A 23,088-nucleotide genomic window follows, 5' to 3' on the forward strand; every position below is an offset into this window, starting at 1 on the left:
ATTAACCTTGCGGTTTATAGCCAAATTTTTAAAAAATTACTTCAAATATTATGCTCATAAAGCATAGTCATTATTTTTGTGACTAATCTTGCTCACAGAATTACTGATATGATGATACTCTTGAATATAAGGTCCTTCCTATAATGTAGCTTTCATACTGCTTTTTCAAATTAAGTTTGCCCTGACAAGGGTAAGTGAGAGTATACCATGTCAGAATCAGTTTTTAATCTCAGGGAGAAAATAAATTTCCTTATCTACATCATTTACAAATAACCAGGTGTTTTCATGTCTGTATAAAAATTACTTCTTGTTCATCAGTTAACCTGTTAAAAATGAGCCAGCCAAGTGTATGTTGGGTTCCTTACGTCCTCTTATCTTTGTCTCGAATGATTCAGAGTGGTTTATAGGCTCTATTCCTCCCTTTCTTGCAGACGGGCTGTAAAAATTCATGAGGCTCAATCTGTAAAATCTTCTCAGCGCTTAAGGAAAAACACACTCTGAGAATACGAGGCACATAACACTTTTTAGTCAAGGCTCAGAAAAATGAAGTCACCTCTCCAGAGCATCAGAAGGTTAGTGGCGTCCTTCTGAACTTCATTCTTGGGTGTGTGGAAGCAAGAAAACACAGGTTTAAGAGCAGACTACTACTACATTTTTCCTGGCACAGAGGCCCCACTAACCACCAGGAAATCTATTAAGGGTTGCCGACTTTGCAAACCCACTGACAATTTGGAGACTTCATCTGCTTAGCCATACCCGACTTAGGTATAAATAAGTTTATTAATATGAACAGCACCTATATTTGGCATCTTTTAAAATCTCCTGCCTTTTTCAGTAACCTGTGCCTCAGATAAGTACAGATAAAATAGTATCCTATAAAAGCAAAATACTGAAGCATTAAAATTTAGAAAGCAGCCTTAACCCCAACAGTAATAGAACCTATTAAAAGAACATGAAACCAGGTATAAAACATTCATCTAACACATTCAATTTACATACAAAGAAGGTAGCTATATCAAGTGTATTTCTAGGAAAAGAGTTAGAGGAAGAAGAGGTAATAGCAAGCTCTGGCTGTCTATGCCTTTAATTTTATGTTTATAAATAAAAGACACATTCCTGTGAACAGCAGCCTGAACAGGGAACACGGTACTCCTGTCACTTTATCTCCCCAGATAACCATCCTTTCTATTTTGGCTTCAGCTGGTATCTGCTTGCATCACATCGGTGTCTTGATTAGGGGGCGGCGGGGGGCAAATCTGAGTCAGAAGTATCAGGGGACGAGAGGTTAGAAAGAGGTGATACAAGCAGGGCACAGGGCACGCAGGACCCAAACTTTCTTCTAAGAAGCTACTTGCTAGTAACTGTCTGGCTAGCTGATCAAAGCCAGAGGATTGGGCTCTTCTACCTACCTGAGTCCTAAGCAGTGGTCTCCTTTCAACTGGGAGAAATTATACTGCAAATGTAGAGACTACTTCCTATTTTTCTGCAAATCCCCACTACCCAGAACAGTTGTACCTGCACGTAAGGAGCACCCGTTAAATACTGTGAATGGAGCGGAATCTGGCCCCCTTGTTTCTGATTCCCTCGACTTGATTTTTAAATTAAGGGGTTGGTCCAAAGAAACAAACAAAAGCCCAGAATACTTCATTGCTGATGCAAATAAATGAGGCAGAAGAGAGCTAAAGGCAAGGAGGTGGCTGCGTTCCACGTGACTTAGGCTCCCAGATCAAGGATACTAAGCATTTTAGTAGCAAACTAAGACGCTGGGTTAGAAAGCAGGCATTTTCTTTGCTGGCTCTTCTCTCTGACCTAGGACACCATTTCAGGTTACATTTTGGTTTGATACTCTTGTTTCCGTATTTGCTCCCTTTTTCTTTCTTTTTTTCCCTCAGTGTTTCCACCTGCCTGTGCTTCCTGCTTCTCCCATCTTTAAAAAAGAAAAAAGTTCTCCTGACTTCCTCTTTTCAGAACTCCAGCTGAATGTACACAAGTAAGTGAAGAAGGGGAAGCAAGCTGGCTGGCGCTTGCCTCTGTAATCTGTTCCATGTATTCTTGGAAAAGTGGCTTGACTAGAGCCGGAAAATCTTTAGTACCAGCCAACTGGAGTGGGGGAGAAGTGGAAAGAGGAAAGAGGAGCATTTTAGGAAATGAACCAGCAAGAAACGGTGTGTGCAGTAGGGGATCCTGTTTTATACTGGTTTTGAAAATATAAAGGGCTGTTTCAGTGATTCTTTTAAAAAAGACATTTAAACAGTTTATTAAAAAAAAATTGTGATCGTTAATCTTAAGCTGCCAGAGATCTCCTATTTTCCCAGGACGTTTTCCCCACGCCTTGACAGCGTGGATTTCACCCTTTCTCTTCTCTGGCCCAACATCATCACCTTCCTCCCTGCTGTGAGCAGGTGGCTAGCCTCCTTCTTATCATAGAGAAAACAGGAACCATCCCCTGAGGATCTCCCCTACCTGCTACGTTCACAAGCCTCACCCGCCCTCGTACCCACCTGTGCCCTCCTCCTGCCATAGTGGGCAAGCTGCCTTCCTCCCGCCCAAAGCAGACCCTTTCCTGGTGCTGCACAGCCATTCTGTCCCCACTCTTCCTCCATCAGAAGGTGGCCTCGAATTGCTCATCTTTCATACAGTCAGTTCTCCGTTTACAGAAAATTCTCCCCGCGTCTCTAGGGCCCCTGGCTCCTCACCCACTGACCTCCTCCGCTCCCCTCCCCACCGCCACTATCTCTCTACTTTGTCTCCCAGCCCGGCTGACACCACTGCTGACACTCGCTATCTGCCTCACTCCTCACCCACTGCCATCTGCCTCTCTCTCTGCCCTCTACTGCCACTGATTTCTCCAAGGTCACTCATATCATCATTCTTTCACTACGTTCAGAAGATGACTTGACGTGCTAAAACTTCCAGAACCTCTTTGTTGCACTTAAGGCTGGTGACTCTGAGTTTTTATTTCTTGGCTTCTGTAACGCTCGTTAGGTTTGCCTTCTGTCTGGTTTTTTTGCCTGTTTCTGAAGTGATATTTTCCAGGGCCTCATTTCTGTTCCTTTGTTCTTAGCCTCAACACACTTCCCTGGAGGAACTTATCCATACCTAAGGTGCCTACCGCCCTACTCCTCCACCCAAAGTGAATATGCAGACGCGTGCGCACGTACACACACACCCCAATCTCAAACCCAGATTTCTATCGAGACTTCCTAACCCATATGTGCAAACCCTATTGTACATCATTCTTTCGGACACTCAATAGGGAACATAACTCCGTGTGTTCTAAACCTGGCTTTCAGCTTCCTCCCAAGTCTACCCCAAACCTAATGCTCTCGGGATATGTTCTTTATCGGTGATGGGTGCCAACACGGTTGCCTGACTCAGAAACCTGAGTTACCTTTGACTTCTCTCTCCTCCTCACTCCCTCCATCCAGTAAATGACTGAATCCTACTGACTTTGATGTCTTTGATGCGTCCCTGAGTCCATCCATGGCTCTTCAGGTCCACTGTCGTCCTCTCAGTGCAGGCCACCAAGGTCTCCTGGCGTGAATGTCACCAGGGTTTCCTGAGCTGGCGTTACTCCCTTATACGATTACACATTCTCCCCATCCCTGGTGATGGCTAAGACACATGCTCCTCCTCGCTTACAATGCCTCCACGTCTTCGGAAAAAAGCACAAATGCCTTACCATAGCACATTCGGCATAAGCTGGCCTCGATCATCCCTCGCTTTCTTTTATTACCATCCTCTAAACTCTTTACTCCATCTTTACTCCACTGTTATTATCTGAACAGGCTGGGCTCTTTTTAGCTCTGAGTCTTGTCTTCTTCTTTTCAATGATTTTTGCCTACATCTTGCTCTGTTTTTCCACTCCCTTCACCTTGCTTATTTCAGCTTGCCCTGCATGCTGCACGTCAGGACTCTTTCAGGAAGACTGCCCCACCTAAGTCCTCAAACCTCAGCCACGCCCCTGGCCATGCATTCCCTTAACAGTCTACATACCCTTGAAAAACTGTGGAAAGCTCAAAGCCAGGGACAGTAGATTCCTCTCCGTTTCCTTGAATGCGAGCAGTGGCTGGCTCATGAGAGGTGATCGTGTTTGTTTCTGTGCAGTGGCTCAGTTGTGTCTGACTTTTTGCGGACCCATGGACTGTAGCCCGCCAGGCTCCTCTGTCCACGGGATTCTCCAGGCAAGAATACTGGAGTGGGTTGCCGTTTTCTTCTCCAGGAGATCTTCCCGACCCAGGGATCAAACCCACATGTCCTACATTGGCAGGCGGATTCTTTACCACTGGGCTACCAAGAAGTCCAAATGAGTGACTAAATAATTTAAATTTCTTCATATTATGTTGATTGTGGATTTTTGCATTTGTTTGTTTTTTCCTAACAAGACTTGACCCACTCTTTTCCATATTATCACTGACATGTATCACATATCAAGTAGAACTTTAAATTCACTTGAGACCCCAGCTACATCTATTTCCTGAAGAAAGAGATGGGTTGTTCTGGCCTTGCCAAGTAAACAACTTCACAGATACGTCTCCCAAAGGATGTTCAGTGAGGCGCTGCCGCAAACTTTAGAGAGGAAACCGTTTGGGAAATATTTTTACCAGAGACCTACCTACCTACCTTTCTTTCACTGAAAGAGCGACAGAAGCTAACCTCAGCTACTCCAGACTCCCCTTAATCAACTCTCTTAGTCTGTTCAGGCTGCTTAGACGAGGTAGCTTATAAACAACAGAAGTTTACTTCACATGGTTCTGGAGGCTGAGAAGTCCAAGATCAAGGTGCTGGCAGAATCAGTGTGTGGGAAGGCCTGCTTTCTGGCTCACAGACTGCCCTCTTTTCACTGTAACATCACATGGCAGAAGGGGCAGGGAGCTCCCTGGGGCCTCTTTTGTAAGGGCCCTAATCTCGTCCATGAAATCTTTACCCTCATGACCTAATCACCTCCAAAGGCCCTACCTCCACATACTCTCACACTGGAGAGCAGTTTCAACATGAGAATCTGGGGGGTGGGGGCACACAGTCAGTCTGCAGCATCAGCCTGCCTTACCTGGGAGTCAGGATTTGTCCACAGCTATGCGGTCCAGTCTGACGGGGCTGCAGGGAAACCTGTGCTTGGGGGTAGGGGTACGGGGTACAGGACCAGCAATAGGGTGGCAGGACTAGGGAATCACTGGAGGAGGAGGAGAGTCTCAGAGATAAGAGCTGAAGAAGTGGGTAAGAGAGGGGATGGATAAGTATAAATGCCATTTATTTAGTTTCTGTTCACCTCTGTTCAAGAGAAAAGCCCCTTTCTTCTTTGACTTCCATAAAGAGGGATTTTTCTTTAAGCACCCTGGCCTTCTGCCCACCCCCTACTCCTCCCAAAGGAGGGAGAATGAGTTACCTCGTTGGTGAAAGATGGTCAAGGGTCCATGTTTCTAGATGGGGGCACCTGAACTGCCCAAGATCCTGAGGCCTGGGGAGTCTTTCTCCTTCTGACTCTTTGAAATAGAGGAGACAAGGAACCAGGGTAGGAGTGTGTGCTGTGCTGACTTAACCCATGTCCAGACCAGTGGCGAAAGTTTATTGGAACGAGGAAGTCCATTTTAGCTGCTACTCTGAGTCACCTCCAACAGAGGCTCTATCGGTCTAAAGGGTGAGCACCATTTCTGTTCCTCTGTTTGTGGGCTCTTCGGTCTTAACTTCTCCATTGGCTCAAGATGCAGGTGAGGAAAAGGGGTGCCCTTTTTTAGGAGATTAGAACCCCACCAATTTCTACTTTCCAAAGCAATTCCATTTACAAAAGAAAAAAAAAAAAAAACAACGGAGAAGCATCTTAAACACCAAAAAATCAAAACAAATATAGCAAAATCGTACAGACACCACATGATCGGGAAATCTAAAACATAACAAAGTCATGGTTTTTAAAACGTGTCCTATAGTGCTCTCTGAAACAACTTATTGGCTTGGTTTTATCAGTTTCACAATTCAGTTAAATCTGGGAGATCTGAAAAGTTCTGATCAGAATCTTGGGAAAATGGCAACTACTATTTGTTTCATGCTTTACAAGGCTTTTGAAGTTGTCTCACATACGTTACTGCATTTGAACCTCACAACCCACTAAATCTGATAGGGAAGCTGTTGTTCTTATTCTCATCTTCTGAGGCTCAAAGGGTAGTGATTATCCAAGGTCACACACTACGTTCCGGCAAAGACTTGTACGCGGGGTCTCCTGACTTAGAACCCCATGCTCCCTCTCTAACATACAGGCCATCATCAAGAGAAACAATTTTAAAGCTTACCTGTCTGGGTGTTTTATTTCTTAAAAGAACTTAAATTATTTAACAGTTTCTCTACAGACAAGTATTATCTGGGGTAGAGGACGAAGTTCCTAAAATACAGACTGAGTGACTAAAGAAAACAGAGTTTAAACTAACGGTTCAACTAAGCATCTTATTACCAGGTTAAACCTACCAAGCTGGATGAAATATGTAATAGCTTAGTAAACTATAGCGTCTGATCACCACCAAGGTTACACAATAGCTTAGGCTTTTGTGTGTGGATTCTTCAAGCTTGCTGTGTACACCACAGTTCTGAAGAATCTGATATCCCTCGTTAGTCACAGTGGAGTCCACTTCCCATTTACATACTTTATTTATTTTAAATATCTATTCAACTTCTTCAGAATGCAGTGCAACAAGATCATATTTTTTCTAGTCAATTTCAAAGGAACACAATGAAACCTGATCTTGCACATTTCCTCAGCACACTGAATATTAATTTCATCCTAACGATTTTTTTTCATTTTGTAAAACAATAAAGTACTTCAACCGTCTGCATATACAATCAGAAAGCAAATGAAATACTCTTCTATTTTTAAAGCTGATAAGAGAATATCTGTTTTTATATGACTAGATGTTTAAATGTATATCATTAGATGTTTATAATTAGATATAACAAATGTTTTATGTGATACTGATTGAATGGAAATAATACCATAAGATACTAGTAGAAAATACCCCCAAAAAAGTAAATCTAAAAATATTAAATAATAGCTATATGCTGGCTTTTTTGGAATGTGCTTTGATGAAATGAACATTTAGTAAATTCATAAACCTAAGATAATATACATTTTTAAGAACAGACATTTAGATTTTAATCAATTCATGTTAAAGTTGTTGTTTGAAGACAGCTAATCTGTTTTGCAGCTCTTTTAATTGCAAAATTTGTATTCTGTCATTGTTCTACCATTATTATGTAAAAACATAAATACATAATTTTTAGGATGCACTTCAAATTGTTATCTCCATAGCCAGAATTCAAAAACAATTATCAGTAGAAGCTCATGTTCATACTGCATATTTATCTTTCTAATCTCAGGAAACAAACAATTTTTTGAGAAATAGGAAAATACTAGTTAAGAAAAGCCTTAGTTTCCTTGCAAATTGATGTGTGGAATGGTCCACACACTTGAAAATACTATAGTTGGTGAATACACAATTGTATGCTTTCACATAAAGATGCAAGTGAGACAGAAACACATCATACCAAGCTGAGCACAGAAATCATGAAGGTAGGCTAGTTAAATTCCATCAGAGGGCACGGGAGTGATAGTGTTACCTGGGTGTGCTGCACCTAACCACAACTCCACTAGGTCAACAGTAAACAGTGTTTGGAAAACTGAAGAGGGGAGCAGAAAGCTGTGTCACTTGACTTTGGCTCTCATTTGCAAAAAGGTTGTATTTCAAAACAGAAGATGGGGTTGGAAAAGTAAACACAGCTGCGTTTTCTCTACCCCAGTGTGAGAATGAAGAGGCTCTTAGGAGTGGCAGGAGGCCGGGTCCCTTCTCGGTGCACACTCAGAGCCCCAAATAGCGTGCTGTTGTTTCACTTCATGGCAAACCCAGGATAATATTTTTTACTGTGGTAAAATATACACAGCACAATGTTTATGACCCTAATCATTTATAAGTGTATAATTCAGTGGCATTAAAGATAGGCACGTCATGCAATTAACACCATTATCCATCTCTGGAACTTTTCTTGTCATCACAAATAAAAACTCTGTACCCATTAAGGAACTCTCCATTCCTCGCTTCTCCAGCCCCTGGTAACTTCTATCTATCATATCATATTCCATCAACTTGCCTGTTCCAAGTATCTCATATAAATGGAATCATATAGTGTTTGTCCTTCAGCGTTTGGCTTATTTCACTCAATGTAATGTTTTCAGAGGCCATATGCATATATGTTGCGTCATATATCAGAATTTTTTACAGCTATTACTCTGTTGTATGTATATATCATATTTTGTTTATCCATTCATCCACTGATACACATCTGGGTTGTTTCTACCTATTGCAGTGTATTGCAGCACAATATTTTAAGCTATAGTAAAATCAACTAGTGGAAATCTACAAATTAATGCTAAAAGGATTGTCAGGAGTCAATGAATATACGAATACTATTTAGGTATGTAGAGTTAGAAAGAACTTGAACTAAGGGAAACAAACTCTGGTTCCTGCTTATTTTGAATTATAAATCTATTTAGGTATAATAAATTTGTATGCTTTACTATTATACACTTTGCTTGGCATTAAAAATCATAATCAAATAGAGCCTTGTCAATTTAATACTTTATGAATTAACATCTGAGTATAACCGATGTTGTTTCAGTCCTGTTTGACACAGCTCCGTAATTTCTCAAAGACCTTCCACCCACGCTGGGACTCTACGCAGTAATTCTTTTGTGTATTTTTGTAAGGGTGCAAGATGTCATTACCTGCTCTTGGGAAAAGTTTGCTCAACAAACTTGAGAGTGAGTAATGCTAAGAAATGATTAAAAATGAAAAGCCACAGTTGTATCCAAAAATTCATCAGAGGAAAATCTAAAATTCATATAGCTTAATACATTTAAATATAGTTTAAATGCCTCAGCAGAGTAACAAACTTTATCCAAGTCATCTTGGAATTTCTCAAAGAACAATACACTGTAGTTGAAAGATGCTTTCAAGATTGACATAAAAGTTGATTAATGTATAATCAATTCCTTGAGCCATCCTTTTTTAGGATTCCTAAGTTTTTAAGGAAAAAGAAGGTACTTGTCAGACTATACACTGCTTCTGATACATCAAGTTGAAAATTAATCTGCAAGACTGAGTAGCAACAGCACTAGATCAAGTCCCAGGGACTCCTGCCTCTACCTAGACGATGTGACCTTCTGTAAATCATTTGGCCTCTCTGTGTTTCAGTCAACTCCTCTGAAATAAGAGGTAATTGGATCGGATGATCCAGCTCTGGACTGCCATGATTCCAAGTAGACTTAGACCCTAACTCTTCTGTATTAGTAAACGTTCTTAGGGAAACACCACTTAAATCAATACAAATGATAACTGTAGAAAGTATCGACAGTATCTTGAGAAGAAACTCAGAACTCCAATGGTTATGAAAAGGATTCCTACCATGGAAGAATACTTAATTTCATCCTGCTCTTGATAATGAGAAACATTTAGGAGTCAAGTAAGAAAAATACAGGCAAGTACTAATCTTCTCATAATTCACCTTATATTAAGAAAGCAGACTATATTTTCTCAGGCCAGTAAGTCCATAATAGAGAGGAAATCTTATAATTATAAATAGATGTAGGAAAATTATTATAGTATTAGTATTATCATTAGAATAATAATAAATTATTAATAGAAAAAAGGCTTCCCAGGTGGCTCAGTGGTAAAGAATATACCTACTAATGTAGGAGACATGGGTTTGATCCCTGGGTTGGGAAGATCCCCTGGAGAAAGAAATGGAAACCCACTCAAGTGTTCTTGCCTGGGAAATCCCATGGACAGAGGAGCCTGGCAAGCTATGGTCCATGGGATCACAGAGTCAGACATGACTGAGTGACTAAACAAATTAGATAAAATATATTAAAGTTATCTTAAATGTGAGTACTTGAAAAAGGCAAATTAAGTTGTATGAACTGAACTTTGGTAGGAATCTGGAAGGTACTTCAGAGCACTCTCAAGATTGCTAACCTAGATTTGTTGTGGAGTATTTTAATGAGAAATATCTCTAGGAAATTTGGAGCGCTATGGTCATTAAGATTTTTTGTTTTACTCTCCTAAATAGTAAGGTGATGAGGTAGAGTTTTTCCTGAAGTGGGAAAATCTGATAGAAGAGGGATAAGAAAGTTGTATGTGCATGAAAGAAGGTAATTCATTGGAAGTGAGAATGACTGGTCATCAGAGGTGAAAGTGAGAGTCCATTTTCAGAACACAATACAAATTTTCCTTTAGCCTTCTAGAAATAAGTGCTATGGCTTCAGCGCCAAACTGGCCTGGAAATGAACACCTGTAATTTCGTGTTCTTAAATGTACAGATTCTACACTCAGAGTTCACCAGAGCTCCGTGTTTCCCTCCTGTGCTTTCTTTGCAGGTGGGTTGATGGGAAGTCTCTGAAGAAACTAGATAATTTATGGCCTACCAATGAGGATGGAAATAAGGGTTTAGATTATGAGTTCTGATAAATACTGAAAAGTAAATTATACTAGTTACTAGTGATTCTAATTGTATTAACTTCATTTTGGTTCGGTCCTAATGTTCTGATAGTGTACGCTCCCAGAGATCGTTCACATTTCATGAGCGTTTATTCGCGAGTCACTGTTCTAAGATTTTTTTTACCTGTATTATCTCAATGTTTCCATTTAAAAGGTGGAATACACTAAAACACAGAGAATTTGATCTAACTCTGGAAGTAGACTTTTAGCTGCTACACTATTCTGCCTCGCAAATACAACCCAGTCTAAGGAAACTTCACTTCATGCCTTTTAAAATGTGGTGTAATTTCTTCTAATGACCAAAAGAGCATCTTCTCCTTGAGAAAGGGCTGTAGGATACTTTTCTAATAATCATACTTTCTTTTTTCCTCAAAACCAAAGCACAAGGAATGGTAAGATACCAACTTGACAAAAAAAAAAGAAAAAACTTTGGATGTTTATTATGACTCATTTTTATATCCTGCTGGATATTGCTAATTCTATGTGAATTAGAAACTCTAAAATTATAGACTCTTTAGACTATTTTAATCTGTAAAAGCACCGTTGTGAAGCCTCAGTGATATATTTTGAAAATAACCTTTTTACCTTAATCAAATATATTCCAGTTAAATTTAAGAACTTAAAATAACCACATATTGTCTTTTGTTCAATGAAGAGGACTCTTCCTGAAACACACCCTCTGTGGTCAATTTTCCAGGGACATGGACAAATGACTGCATTCAGCTGCTCACGTTTCCCAGCTCATGGCACTTGGTGAGCAATGGCAAAAAGGTGCCAAGTGGCTGGAACCTGGGTTGCAGTTTATTTTTAGGAAACAAAGAAGATATGTTGCCTTTAACAGGCCCAAACCAAATGTTAAGTAGATCTGGGTCTACTTAACATTACTCCTGAACCAACTATGCTAAGAGGATTATATCACTGGCAAGACAAGAGAATGAGAACATTTCCGGAACTCAATATAGTTGCAAGCTTCTGGGTGGACTCTTAAATGTAGAAAAAAAAGGGAAGTACATCATCACTATTTATGCCCAAAGTAGCACAATAAAAGTGATGCTTTCAAGCTCAAAGTGTATAGCTGATTTTAAAAAGGCTCACAAGTGCATTTTTACTTCCTATTTATTTAACGGCTTTGAACTAAAACCTAAACAAAAATTGATTAAAAGGACACTATGCTTCAAAGGATACTATCATGAAAGTAAAAAGGCAACCTGCAGAATGGGAGAAAATATTTGCAAATCATATCTGATAAGGGCTATGAATCTAGAATATATACACTCTTATAACTCAGTAATAAAAAAGATAACCTATATGAAAAACAGGAGAAGGATTTGAATAGACATTTCTTCAAAGAAGATAAATGGCCAATACACACTGGAAAGATGCTTGACATCATTAGCTGTGAAGGAATTGCAAAAAGAAAAAAAAAAAACAACAACCCTTAAGATACCTACAGTGAGAGACTACACACCCAATAGGATGGCTAAAATCAAAAAGTCAGACAACAACTGCTGGCTAAGATGCAGAGAAACTGGAACCATCACACATGGCTGGTGGTAAGATCAAATGGTGCAAACACTCTGGAAAACAGCTTGGCAGTTTCCCAGACATTTAGACAGAGAATTATCATAGTGCCAGCAATTCCACTCCTAGATATATATTTAAGAAAAGTAAAAAACAGGTATTCAAAAAAATACTTCTGTATTTGCATAGTAGGGTTATTCACAATAGCCAAAAGGTAGAAACAAGCCAACTGATGAATGGATAAATGGATAAACAAAAGGTGATATAATCACATTATGAAATATTATTCAACAATTAAAACTATAAAAAGAAATGAAGTACTGATACATGTTTCAAATGGATGATGTTTGAAAACATTATGCCAAGTGAAAAAAGTAAGTCACAAAGTGAAGTGCAAGTCGCTCAGTCGTGTCTGACTCTTTGTGACCCCATGGACTATACAGTCCATGGAATTCTCCAGGCCGGAATACTGGAGTGGGTAACCTTTCCCTTCTTCAGGGGATCTTCCCAACCCAGGAATTGAACCCAGGTCTTCCACACTGTAGGCAGATTCTTTACCAGCTGAGCCACAAGGGAAGCCCAAGAATACTGGAGTGAGTAGCCTATCTCTTCCCCAGCAGATCTTCCCGACCCAGGAACCAAACCCAGGTCTCCTGCGTTGTAGGCGGATTCTTTACCAACTGGAGCTATCAGGGAAGCCTGCGTGTAATTCTACTTGTATGAAATATTCAGGAGAGGCAGGTCCATTGAGACAGAAAGGAGATTAATAGTGAAAGTCCACCTTTACTTCCAATAGGTCAAAGCTACATCTGCAAGCAAAAGGATGCTGTATTGATCATAGTGTTTTTTATTTTCTTAAACACTCAATCAGACTCGCAGAAGAAACATTTTCATCCTTTTGCCAACATATTTTTGAAAATCATAAATCTATGATGATTTTTAAATCATAAATCTATGATTTTTAAATTTCATCTACATAGTATATAATATTTAGATAAACTTCAGAGGAACACTGTAGATTGTACTATACTAATGCATGTAAAAAACACATACCTTTATAAGCTCTTCCCCTCCACTGTAATTACCGTGGCCCAATTCCTTCTCTTCATTTTACTGTTAGCTTTATTGTAGTAATAATCGTCCTCAGACACATGAATTTATTGTAGGAAAAATTAAGCTCTTCTATTAAGAGATACCCTTCTACAAAAATTTAAAGTAATTATAAAAATGTGTATATATTTATATTGTTTTGGTTGATTATCTACTACAAATAAATAATTCAGAAGACATTTCTAACACTTGGCCTGTGGTCATAGTGTGTGTGTGTATGTGTGTGTATATATATATACACACATACACACACACATACATACATGCATATATATATATTTAATTCATACTAATTTTTTGTTGCCAAGAAATGTGGTACAGTGATCAATAAAAGATCTTCATGGATAGAAATCTGAGTTCAAGTAGAAAAAGGAATGATGCAAAATTTCTGATTGGTAAAGAGCCTGTTCATGTATTTTTTTAGACAGATAATGTCGTGTGTGAAACTGCTATGGGATTTCAATTTCATTGGATAAATATGAAAGAATGATGTCATAGTTTTATGTTTAAATGTCAATATTTACAATATGTGGGAAACTCCATCTTTTGAAACTGTTCAAGTTGTGATAGACAATTTCATATGACATCTTAGTATAGGAGGATATATTATTGGAGTATATATACAAAATTGTCTTCACATTTGAGAGATAATGCCAAATTGCTCTCTAGAGTACTTGTCTCTACTTATACTGGCTCTGAGGGCTTCTTTTTTCTCACATCACCACCAAAACTTGGTGATTTTCAGGTTTTTTAATCTTTCCCAATCCGAATGTGAAAAGGTATCATATTTTAACTTCCTTTGCTTCTCAGTTCTAACACTCTGCTTCAATTCAATGTCTCATCTTAAATACCATTTCCTCAGAGAGATTTGCTCTGTTCACCCCATCTTAAAGTATATCCTCCCAAGTAAATTTACTTGCTCTCCATCTCATTCCATGGGTTATTTCCTTCACTAAACTTACCACAACTTGATATAATTTTATATGTTTGTCTGCTTTTATTTTAGACTTAGTTTTCAGTCTTTATCTCCCGCTAAAATTCAAACTCTGTGAGGAGGGTCCCCTGTAGTAAACTGCACATGTGGTATGTAGCAGACATGCAATTCAGCAGACATACTGAATGAACAAACGTTGCTGAGCTGAGTAATCAGGTAGTCTTCATTTTCTAGTTTTCTTTTTTTTTGGTTAGGTTTGATGACTGGATAATAAAAGAGCCAGTAATAATTTTTTATAATTATTTCCTTGCTTCCAAACTCAAGTGGTATGGATCAAGGCAGCATTCCTGTCAAGATTTCACCAAGTTCTCCCCTTCCTTTCCTGTAACAATGCTCAGAGAAATAACTTCTAGCAAGCATTTCACTAATAGTAACTTTTATTCAGCATATTATCTATTGTCATTGTTGAGACCACCAGAAGTGTCACTTGACTCTGCCTTTCTTGGTGAAAGGACTGCATTTGGTACTAAGTATAATTTTAACAAAACTGTGAACATTTTAGACACCAGACCAACTGCTGACGTTAGGATTAGAGACTTCCCGGAGTCAAAGCACACAGTCAACCCAATTACCAAACTCACTGGGATGCATTAAAAATCGCCAAAACGCATTCTCTTTTTGAAAACATTAATTACTTGTCACTCTATCTTGAGATGGCAAACTAAAACACAGATTTAGCATGAGGTTTATTTTGATACATTTAGTAGCATAACAGATTCTGTTAAACTCAGTTAAAGTCACTGTGGAGAAATAAATGACACCGAGACTTGTCAAGTTGCAAGAGGCATCAATTTATAATCATATTAAAAAATGTTAAAAATAATCTTTAAAAATTATATGCCAGATCGGACATCATTGATTTCAAACAGCTTTGAATGGTACCTGAAATGTTTCAGAATTCTTTTCCTCATTTAGTAGTATGTTAAAAAAAAATTTCTAATTGGCTTAATTCATCTTGGCTCGAATAGTCAAAGCATCAAAAGATGATTACCAACTAAAAACAGTTTAAGAATTTTGTAACTACATGTAAAGAAACCAAATAGCTTTAAGGAACTTGGCCAAAAGAGTATAAATAATGACCTGCACTTTTTCCATTAAAAATGCACATCCTAATTATAAAAATGACAAAGGTAATATAATACAGAGGAAAGAAATGGATTAGGAATCAGAAAATCAATTCCATTCATCTATTTAAAAAAAGTATTTGGGTCCCTATAGTGTGTCTGGCACAAGACTGGGCAACGGATAAAGTGGGGGATAAACAGCTGTGGTGCTACTTTGGTGAGGATTACAGTGCAGAGGGGAATTTGGGCAAAATGCAAGAAAAACAACTGTGGGAAGTACTGGTTGCAAGGAAGGAACAGCCGGCAATGAAAAGAAATGGCATGGGGCAGTGGGCACGAAGAAGATAACAAGAAGATAAGATAACAAGTGCTGACTACACGTACGATGAAATAATTTTAAGTGAAAAACCTTTAAACTTATATGATTCAATTGCCAAACTTCAATGTTAAAATATTTGAAATTTGGGAACAATTATTATTGAATATTATTTGTTCCAATATTCTAACTCAATACGTATCAAATTTTAAAATCTACTTCGATGTTATGATAGTGTCTGGTGTGGTTACTAAAACATAAACAAAGATGATAAAAATTCCACCATGATTTTGAAAAGTCAGTTTTAAAAAACCCTACTATTTGGATGAGTGTTTTTTTTGGGAATAGGTCAGTAGACAAATAAGTAGTGACCAGTAAGAGAAGGATATTGGCATGTCTAGTGCCTTTTTAAAAACTGAGATATAATTGACATATAATATTGTATTAGTTTCAAGTATATAAGAAATATTTGTATGTATTGCAAAATGGTCACCACAATAAGTCTAGTTAACATCTATTACGACAGAGTTGCAAAAATAACTTTTTCTTATGATAAGATCTACTTGCTTAGCAACTTTCATATATACAAATAGAGCATTATTAACTATATTCTCCATCCTGTACATTACCTCCCCAGGACTTACTTGTTTTATAACACAAAGGTTGTATCTTTTGACCAGCTGCACTCATTTCTCCTATTTGTGGCAACCCCCACACCTCTGGCAACCCCCAGTCTGTTTTTGTTTTAGACGCCACATGTAAGTGAAATCATATGGTATTTGTCTTTCTCTGCCCGACTTATCCCCTTAGCGTAACACCCTCAAGGTTCATCCATGTTGTTGCAAGTAACACTTCATGTATACATGAGTACGTACGTATTATACACACACATCTATATATATAGATACATATATGTCTCACTTTGGCTCTACCCATCCATTCACTGACGGACACTCAGTTGCCTCCATTTGTGGCTGTTAAAAATAGTCCCACAATAAACATGGGGCACATAAAACCTTCTGAGCTAGTGTTTTCATTTCCTTTAGATAAATAACCAGAAGTAGAATTGCTGGGTCACATGGTAGTTCTATTTTTAGTTTTTTGAGGAACCTCTAGACTTTTCCATAGTGGGTACACCAACTTACATTCCCACCAACAGGGCACAAGGGTTTCCTTTTCTCCATATTCTTACTGAAACTTGTTATCTCTTGTCTTTTTGATAATAGCCATTCTTCGGGTTTTAGGTGAAATCTGATTGTGATTTTGATTTGCATTTTGCTGATGATAACTCATCCCAAAGAAAGGCAATGCCAAAGAATGCTCAAACTACCGCACAATTGCACTCATCTCACATGCTAGTAAGGTAATGTTCAAAATTCTCCAAGCCAGGCTTCAGCAATATGTGAACCGTGAACTTCCAGATGTTCAAGCTGGTTTTAGAAAAGGCAGAGGAACCAGAGATCAAATTGCCAACATCCGCTGGATCACGGAAAAAGCAAGAGAGTTCCAGAAAAACATCTATTTCTGCTTTACTGACTATGCCAAAGCCTTTGACTGTGTGGATCACAATAAACTGTGGAAAATTCTGAAAGAGATGGGAATACCAGACCACCTGACCTGCCTCTTGAGAAACCTATATGTAGATCAGGAAGCAACAATTAAAACTGGACATGGAACAACAGACTGGTTCCAAATAGGAAAAGGAGTATGTCAAGGCTGTCTATTGTCACCCTGCTTATTGAACTTATATGCAGAGTACATCATGAGAAACGCTGGGCTGGAAGAAGCACAAGCTGGAATCAAGATTGCTGGGAGAAATATCAAATAACCTCACATATGCAGATGACACCACCCTTATGGCAGAAAGTGAAGAGGAACTAAAAAGCCTCTTGATGAAAGTGAAAGAGGAAGAGTGAAAAAGTTGGCTTAAAGCTCAACATTCAGAAAACAAAGATCATGGCATCTGGTCCCATCACTTCATGGGAAATAGATGGGGAAACAGTGGAAGCAGTGTCAGACTTTATTTTCTGGGCTCCAAAATCACTGCAGATGGTGACTGCAGCCATGAAATTAAAAGACACTTACTCCTTGGAAGGAAAGTTATGACCAACCTAGATAGCATATTCAAAAGCAGAGACATTACTTTGCCAACAAAAGTCCATCTAGTCAAGGCTATGGTTTTTCCTGTGGTCATGTATGGATGTGAGAGTTGGACTGTGAAGAAGGCTGAGCGCTGAAGAATTGATGCTTTTGAACTGTGGTGTTGGAGAAGACTCTTGAGAGTCCCTTGGACTGCAAGGAAATCCAACCAGTCCATTCTGAAGGAGATCAGCCCTGGGATTTCTTTGGAAGGAATGATGCTAAAGCTGAAACTCCAGTACTTTGGCCACCTTATGAGAGAGTTGACTCACTGGAAAAGACTCTGATGCTGGGAGGGATTGGGGGCAGGAGGAGAAGGGGACGACAGAGGATGAGATGGCTGGATGGCATCACTGACTCGATGGATGTGAGTCTGAGTGAACTCTGGGAGCTGGTGATGGACAGGGAGGCCTGGAGTGCTGCGATTCATGGGGTCGCAAAGAGTCGGACACGACTAAGCGACTAAACTGAACTGATGATAAGTAATGTTAAGCAGATTTTAATATATCTGTTGGCCATCTGTATGTCTTCTCTGGAAGAAAGTCTATTCAGGTTTCTGCCCATTTTTTAATCAGACTGTTTTTGTGCCATTTAGTTGCATAAGTTCTTCGTATACTTTGGCTATTAGGATATTAGCCCTCTATCAGATAAAAGGTTTGCAAACATTTTCTCTGACCCTGTGTGTTACTTTTTAATTTTGTTGAAGATTTCATTTGCTGTTCAGGAGCATTTTAGTTTGGTCCCACATATTTATTTTTGCTTCTGTTGCCTTTGCTTTTTGGTGTCAAATCCTAAAATCATCACCGTGACCCATGGCCATGAGCTTATCATCTATGTCTTCTTCTAGAGTTTTATGGTTTCTGGCTTGAGGTTCAAGTTTTTAATACATTTTGGGTTAATTCTTACGTATTGTGCAAGACGGTGGTCCAGTTTCATTCTTTTGCATGTGGCTGTCTAGTTTCCCCAATACTATTTATTGAAAAGACTGTCCTTACCCTATAGGATATTCTTGCCTCCTTGTTGAAAGTTAACTGGCATAAGTGTATGGGTTCATGTCTGAGCTCTCTATTCTCTTGCATTGATCTACATGTCTGTTTTTATGCCAATATCATACTCTTTTGATTACTGCTGCTGCTGCTGCTAAGTCACTTCAGTCGTGTCCGACTCTGTGCGACCCCATAGACGGCAGCCCACCAGGCTCCCCGGTCCCTGGGATTCTCAAGGCAAGAACAATTACTACAGATTTTTAAATTAGTTTGAAATCAGGGGGCATGATGCCTCCAGCTTTGTTCTTCTTTCTCAAGGTTGCCTTAATTATTCAGGGTCTTGTGATTTCATACAATTTTTAGGATTTTTTTTTTTTCTCTGTCTGTGGAAAATGCCATTGGAATTTTGGCAGGGGCTGTACTGAATTTATAGACTGCTTTGGAAAAAGTTAATTATTGCAATCCATGAACACAGAATACCTTTCCATTTATTTGTGTCTTCAACATCTTATACTTTTCAGTGTACAAGTCTTTTACCTCCTTGGTTAAATTTATTCCTACGTATTTTATTATTTTGATGAAGTTGGAAAAATATTACTATTTTTTAAAAAATTTCCCTGGTGGCCTAGGGGCTAAGACTCTGCATTCCCAGTGCAGGGCACCCGGGTTCTATCCCTGGTCAGGGAACTAGATCCTGCATCCTACACACTAAGACCCAGACACAGTCAAATAAAAAAGTGTGTGTGTGTGTGTGTGTGTGTGTGCCAGACACAGTCAAATAAAAATGTGTGTGTGTTACTATTTAGGTAAGCATTTTAATAAGGCTCATCTCATTATATTTTATATTCTAACTGTGATATTCTGTGCCTATTGTATTTTCAATGGGAGTATTTCCAGCTGTAAGCATTGTATGGAGTGTGATATCTGTCAGAAATAACAATTAAAAATCTTTCTGTGAAAAAGAAGATGTCCTTGATAAGCAGGTTTGACCAAGAACGCTTACTTCAATGGGAAAGAGGAGGAAGAAGCTAAAAATATTTTAAAGATAACGAACACGTGCTCTTCTATCTTCTCTTTGTACTAAAGAAAAACTGAGAGTATGAGACATTATGGGATGGTCTGCCGCACGCGCGTCATCCAAACCTGCGCGGCCACCCTGTGGATGAGCACAGTGTCCCTAACGTAGAGACAAGGAAAGTGAGGCACGGAGACAGTAAATAATGGGTCCGAGGCCACAGTTCACACACCACAGAACACCACTCTACACTGCTCTTCAAAACTGAACTCTGGATGAGCAATTCTTTAGCTCAGATAAAGGCTATTCTCACAATACTAACACAGAGAGTACTAAAGCTTAGCAAGAGAAAATAACTAGTTGCCTTGCAATTTACCAATGAAATATATAGCCTGGAGGCCTCACTCTTACTAGCATCATTTCCCAGGAATATGCTTACATGATAGTGTGACTAGAGCATACCCAATAAAAATGTGCAATTTATGATGTATCTATATTACAGAAGTGCAATGAGATTGAAAATTCTAATATGGTATTTACTGGCTCTTTTAAAATAACATTTCCAATGCCTAACGTGTTCTGTTTGTAAGATTTTCATAGGCAAAACTACCTCCATCTTAAGAAAAGCTAATAACTGAACAAATTCATTAAAAAAACTAAAAGACTTTTTTACTTGCATTATAGGGAAAAATGAAAAAACCTTTGCTCTAACTAAAGGGTTCAGTGAAAAATTCTGAAAGGTAGACACTTCCTCCTATATAAAAAGTATCAGAGTCGCAAAGCGCCGAGATCACTGAAAAGGACGCTGGCCTGAAGATGTGAGAGGAATTTCTAGTCACAAGCTTTACTACTATACTAAGATGCTTCGTGACTTAAATAAAGCAAGTCATTTAACTTCTCTGAATTCTGCTTGGCTTTCTTATCTCTAAAATGAAGGGGCGGGACTACAGGATTTTTATAGACCAGTCCTATTAAATAGAAATTAATAAGAACCACCTATGTAATTTAAAATTTTCCACTTGCCACAGTAAAAGAAAAAAAAACAGGAAAAGGTATAAATAATTTTGTTGTTGTTGCTGCTCAGTCGCTAAATTGTGTCCAACTCTTTGGCAACCCCGTGGATTGCAAGCAAGCCAGGCCTGCCTGTCCCTCGCTATCTCCCAGAGTTTATCCAAGGTCATGTCCATTGAATTGGTGATTCTATCCAACCATCTCATCCAAATAAGTAGTTTTAACAACATATTTTTGTTTAACCCCTTATATCTAAAACATCAGTTCAGAAAAACAATATAATAAATTACAATTCTTCTTTCCAGACTAAGCCTAGTATGTATTTTACTGAATCTGGTATGTATTTTACTCTTAGAGCACACAACTCAGATTCAGTACAATGCACATTTAACGTGCCCCAAAGCCACATGTGTGTAGAGGCAATTACACAAGTTCATTCTCCAATAATTAATGTGCAATGTTTCAGGAGTATTCTATTATTAAAAGGAAGGCACAGCAGCAGAAATTAGGCTTAATGAAACTAGCTGTCCACACCGTGTGGCTGAACAGCAGCACCGTCCTCAACTACAGAGGCTCGAAAAGCTGCCTCAGGTGGGCACTGCTTTGGGGTAAACAGAAATCATCTGTGCTTTTCAGTGTTTTTAAAATATAAATCACAGAAGGATAACAAATTGACAAATTAAGTTTTTATGTCGTACAATTGAAAAATCTTTTTAGAAGCAGATGGGCTGTAAACAGCACATTAAAGGGTCCTTACTACTTGATGTGGCTGTGAGTTTTTCCTATCAGCTGGATCATTAGCATCTAACAGGACTCTGGGGGAGTAAGAATCAGAAGCCGGCGGAGGGTAGATACCTAAGAAAAATTTTACCTACTTACAACTTAGCGTTGTACTCTTATAGTCTAACTTTAATGGGAACTTACAGTTCAAACTGAAACAGGATAAAGACCGAAAGAAAATCTAGATAGTCATGTGCTAGACAGAATCATGCCCAAAGAAAGGCTGCCATTTAAGCCTGTGCATCAGTTAATGACAGCTGTGACGGAGTGACGTCGGTGAAGAATTAACACCAGCAGTGTAAAATGTCCCCAGGCTCCTCTAAGAAGATGTATTAACAAGACACATGAAAAGTTATTGATAGAAGCATAGTTAGGCAAGCCACTTGAAAACAAGTGGGTGCTAAATAACAGATGAAATTTAAACCTCGAGCTGCACCTTGAGAGGAGAAATGGGAAGACTGGCACAGAGCTTGTTGAAGGCAAAAACCTGGATAATCTGTGTCCTCTCATCAACCAGTTCCCACTTTGAGATTCACATGGAGATGCTACAGAAATCACAGCTGCAGATGACCGCACAATAAACACGTGAGAAGGCCGTGCCAGCCTCCTGTGAAGAGGAGGAGGAGAAGGACAGGGTGGTTACCAATCAACTTCAGCCACACATTTTTATTCAGTCAAGTGCCTGGAAGCTATGAATTTAGGACAAGGATTCACGCATTACAGGAACATGTTTACTCCCTCTCACTAGCAAGGAGGAAAGTATGGCTTGATCATAAACCAAGAATTAGTATCTCAGTTTATTCTTGTAAGCAAACCTCAGTGCTGAACTTATGTTCATTATGTGTGACATTATGTGTGAGGGAGGAAGAGACTCCCTGTTAATTCTTGAGACTGGAGACACGAAGAATTTGGGGGGATTACATAAGTGGGATGGTAACCTAGCTCAGTCTGGCTCCAAATCTAGAACTTCTTTCCTAGATAGAAAAGATTTTTATCCGAGAATCACAGGTGGTAAGAAATCCCCACTGCAGAAAATATAGCAAACAAGATGTATTAAATCTTCCTCCCATAGGCTCTTAAGGTTATCTCCAGCCTACGAGTGTCATGTTTATGAACAGGTTTAAACTCAACTCAAATATACAGCTGGAGAAGGCAATGGCACCCCACTCCAGTACTCTTGCCTGGAAAATCCCATGGATGGAGGAGCCTGGTAGGCTGCAGTCCATGGGGTCGCTAAGAGTCGGGCACGACTGAGCGACTTCACTTTCACTTTTCACTTTCATGCATTGGAGAAGGAAATGGCACCCCACTCCAGTGTTCTTGCCTGGAGAATCCCAGGGACAGAGGAGCCTGGTGGGCTGCTGTCTATGGCGTCACACAGAGTCGGACATGACTGAAGTGACTTAGCAGTAGCAGCAAATATACAGCACAATAAAAAGTTGGATAATATTAAACACCACAATTATAGGCAGTTTGCTTGATTCTCTTTTCATTTATTCTATAAGAATAAGAGAAGGACTCTTCATTGCCAATCCATGCAGAGACTGGCTAAATGAAACTGGGGTGTACACAAAGTTCTAGAAGCAATCAGAAGAAAGTCCTCTATGTTTTGAGAAA

General features: G+C 39.1%; 1 protein-coding gene and 1 long non-coding RNA gene across 11 annotated transcripts in view; one reads left to right on the top strand and one right to left on the bottom strand.

The window, feature by feature from the left end:
- The window catches only part of LOC147374610 (uncharacterized), a 310,540-nt gene that overhangs the window by 243,826 nt on the left and 43,626 nt on the right, over nucleotides 1–23,088 (top strand). For 2 of the 5 annotated variants that reach the window (XR_015162964.1, XR_015162960.1), the window contains 2 exons: nucleotides 432–572; nucleotides 1,893–2,282. The exons of 2 other annotated variants lie outside the window; for them this stretch is intronic. This is a non-coding gene — a long non-coding RNA (uncharacterized LOC147374610). Of the gene's footprint in view, nucleotides 1–431; nucleotides 573–1,892; nucleotides 2,283–11,232; nucleotides 11,596–23,088 lie in introns of those variants that run through there. One more of the 5 variants, XR_015162962.1, reaches the window with a different exon arrangement.
- UMAD1 (UBAP1-MVB12-associated (UMA) domain containing 1) overlaps nucleotides 1–23,088 on the bottom strand; it is a 255,050-nt gene that overhangs the window by 7,053 nt on the left and 224,909 nt on the right. The gene's annotated exons all lie outside the window — the stretch shown is intronic.

This window comes from Bos grunniens, chromosome 4 (genome assembly GCF_055505025.1).
Source record: "Bos grunniens cultivar Pamir isolate PY7600 chromosome 4, Bosgru_T2T1.0, whole genome shotgun sequence".
NCBI classification, from domain to species: Eukaryota; Metazoa; Chordata; class Mammalia; order Artiodactyla; family Bovidae; genus Bos; species Bos grunniens.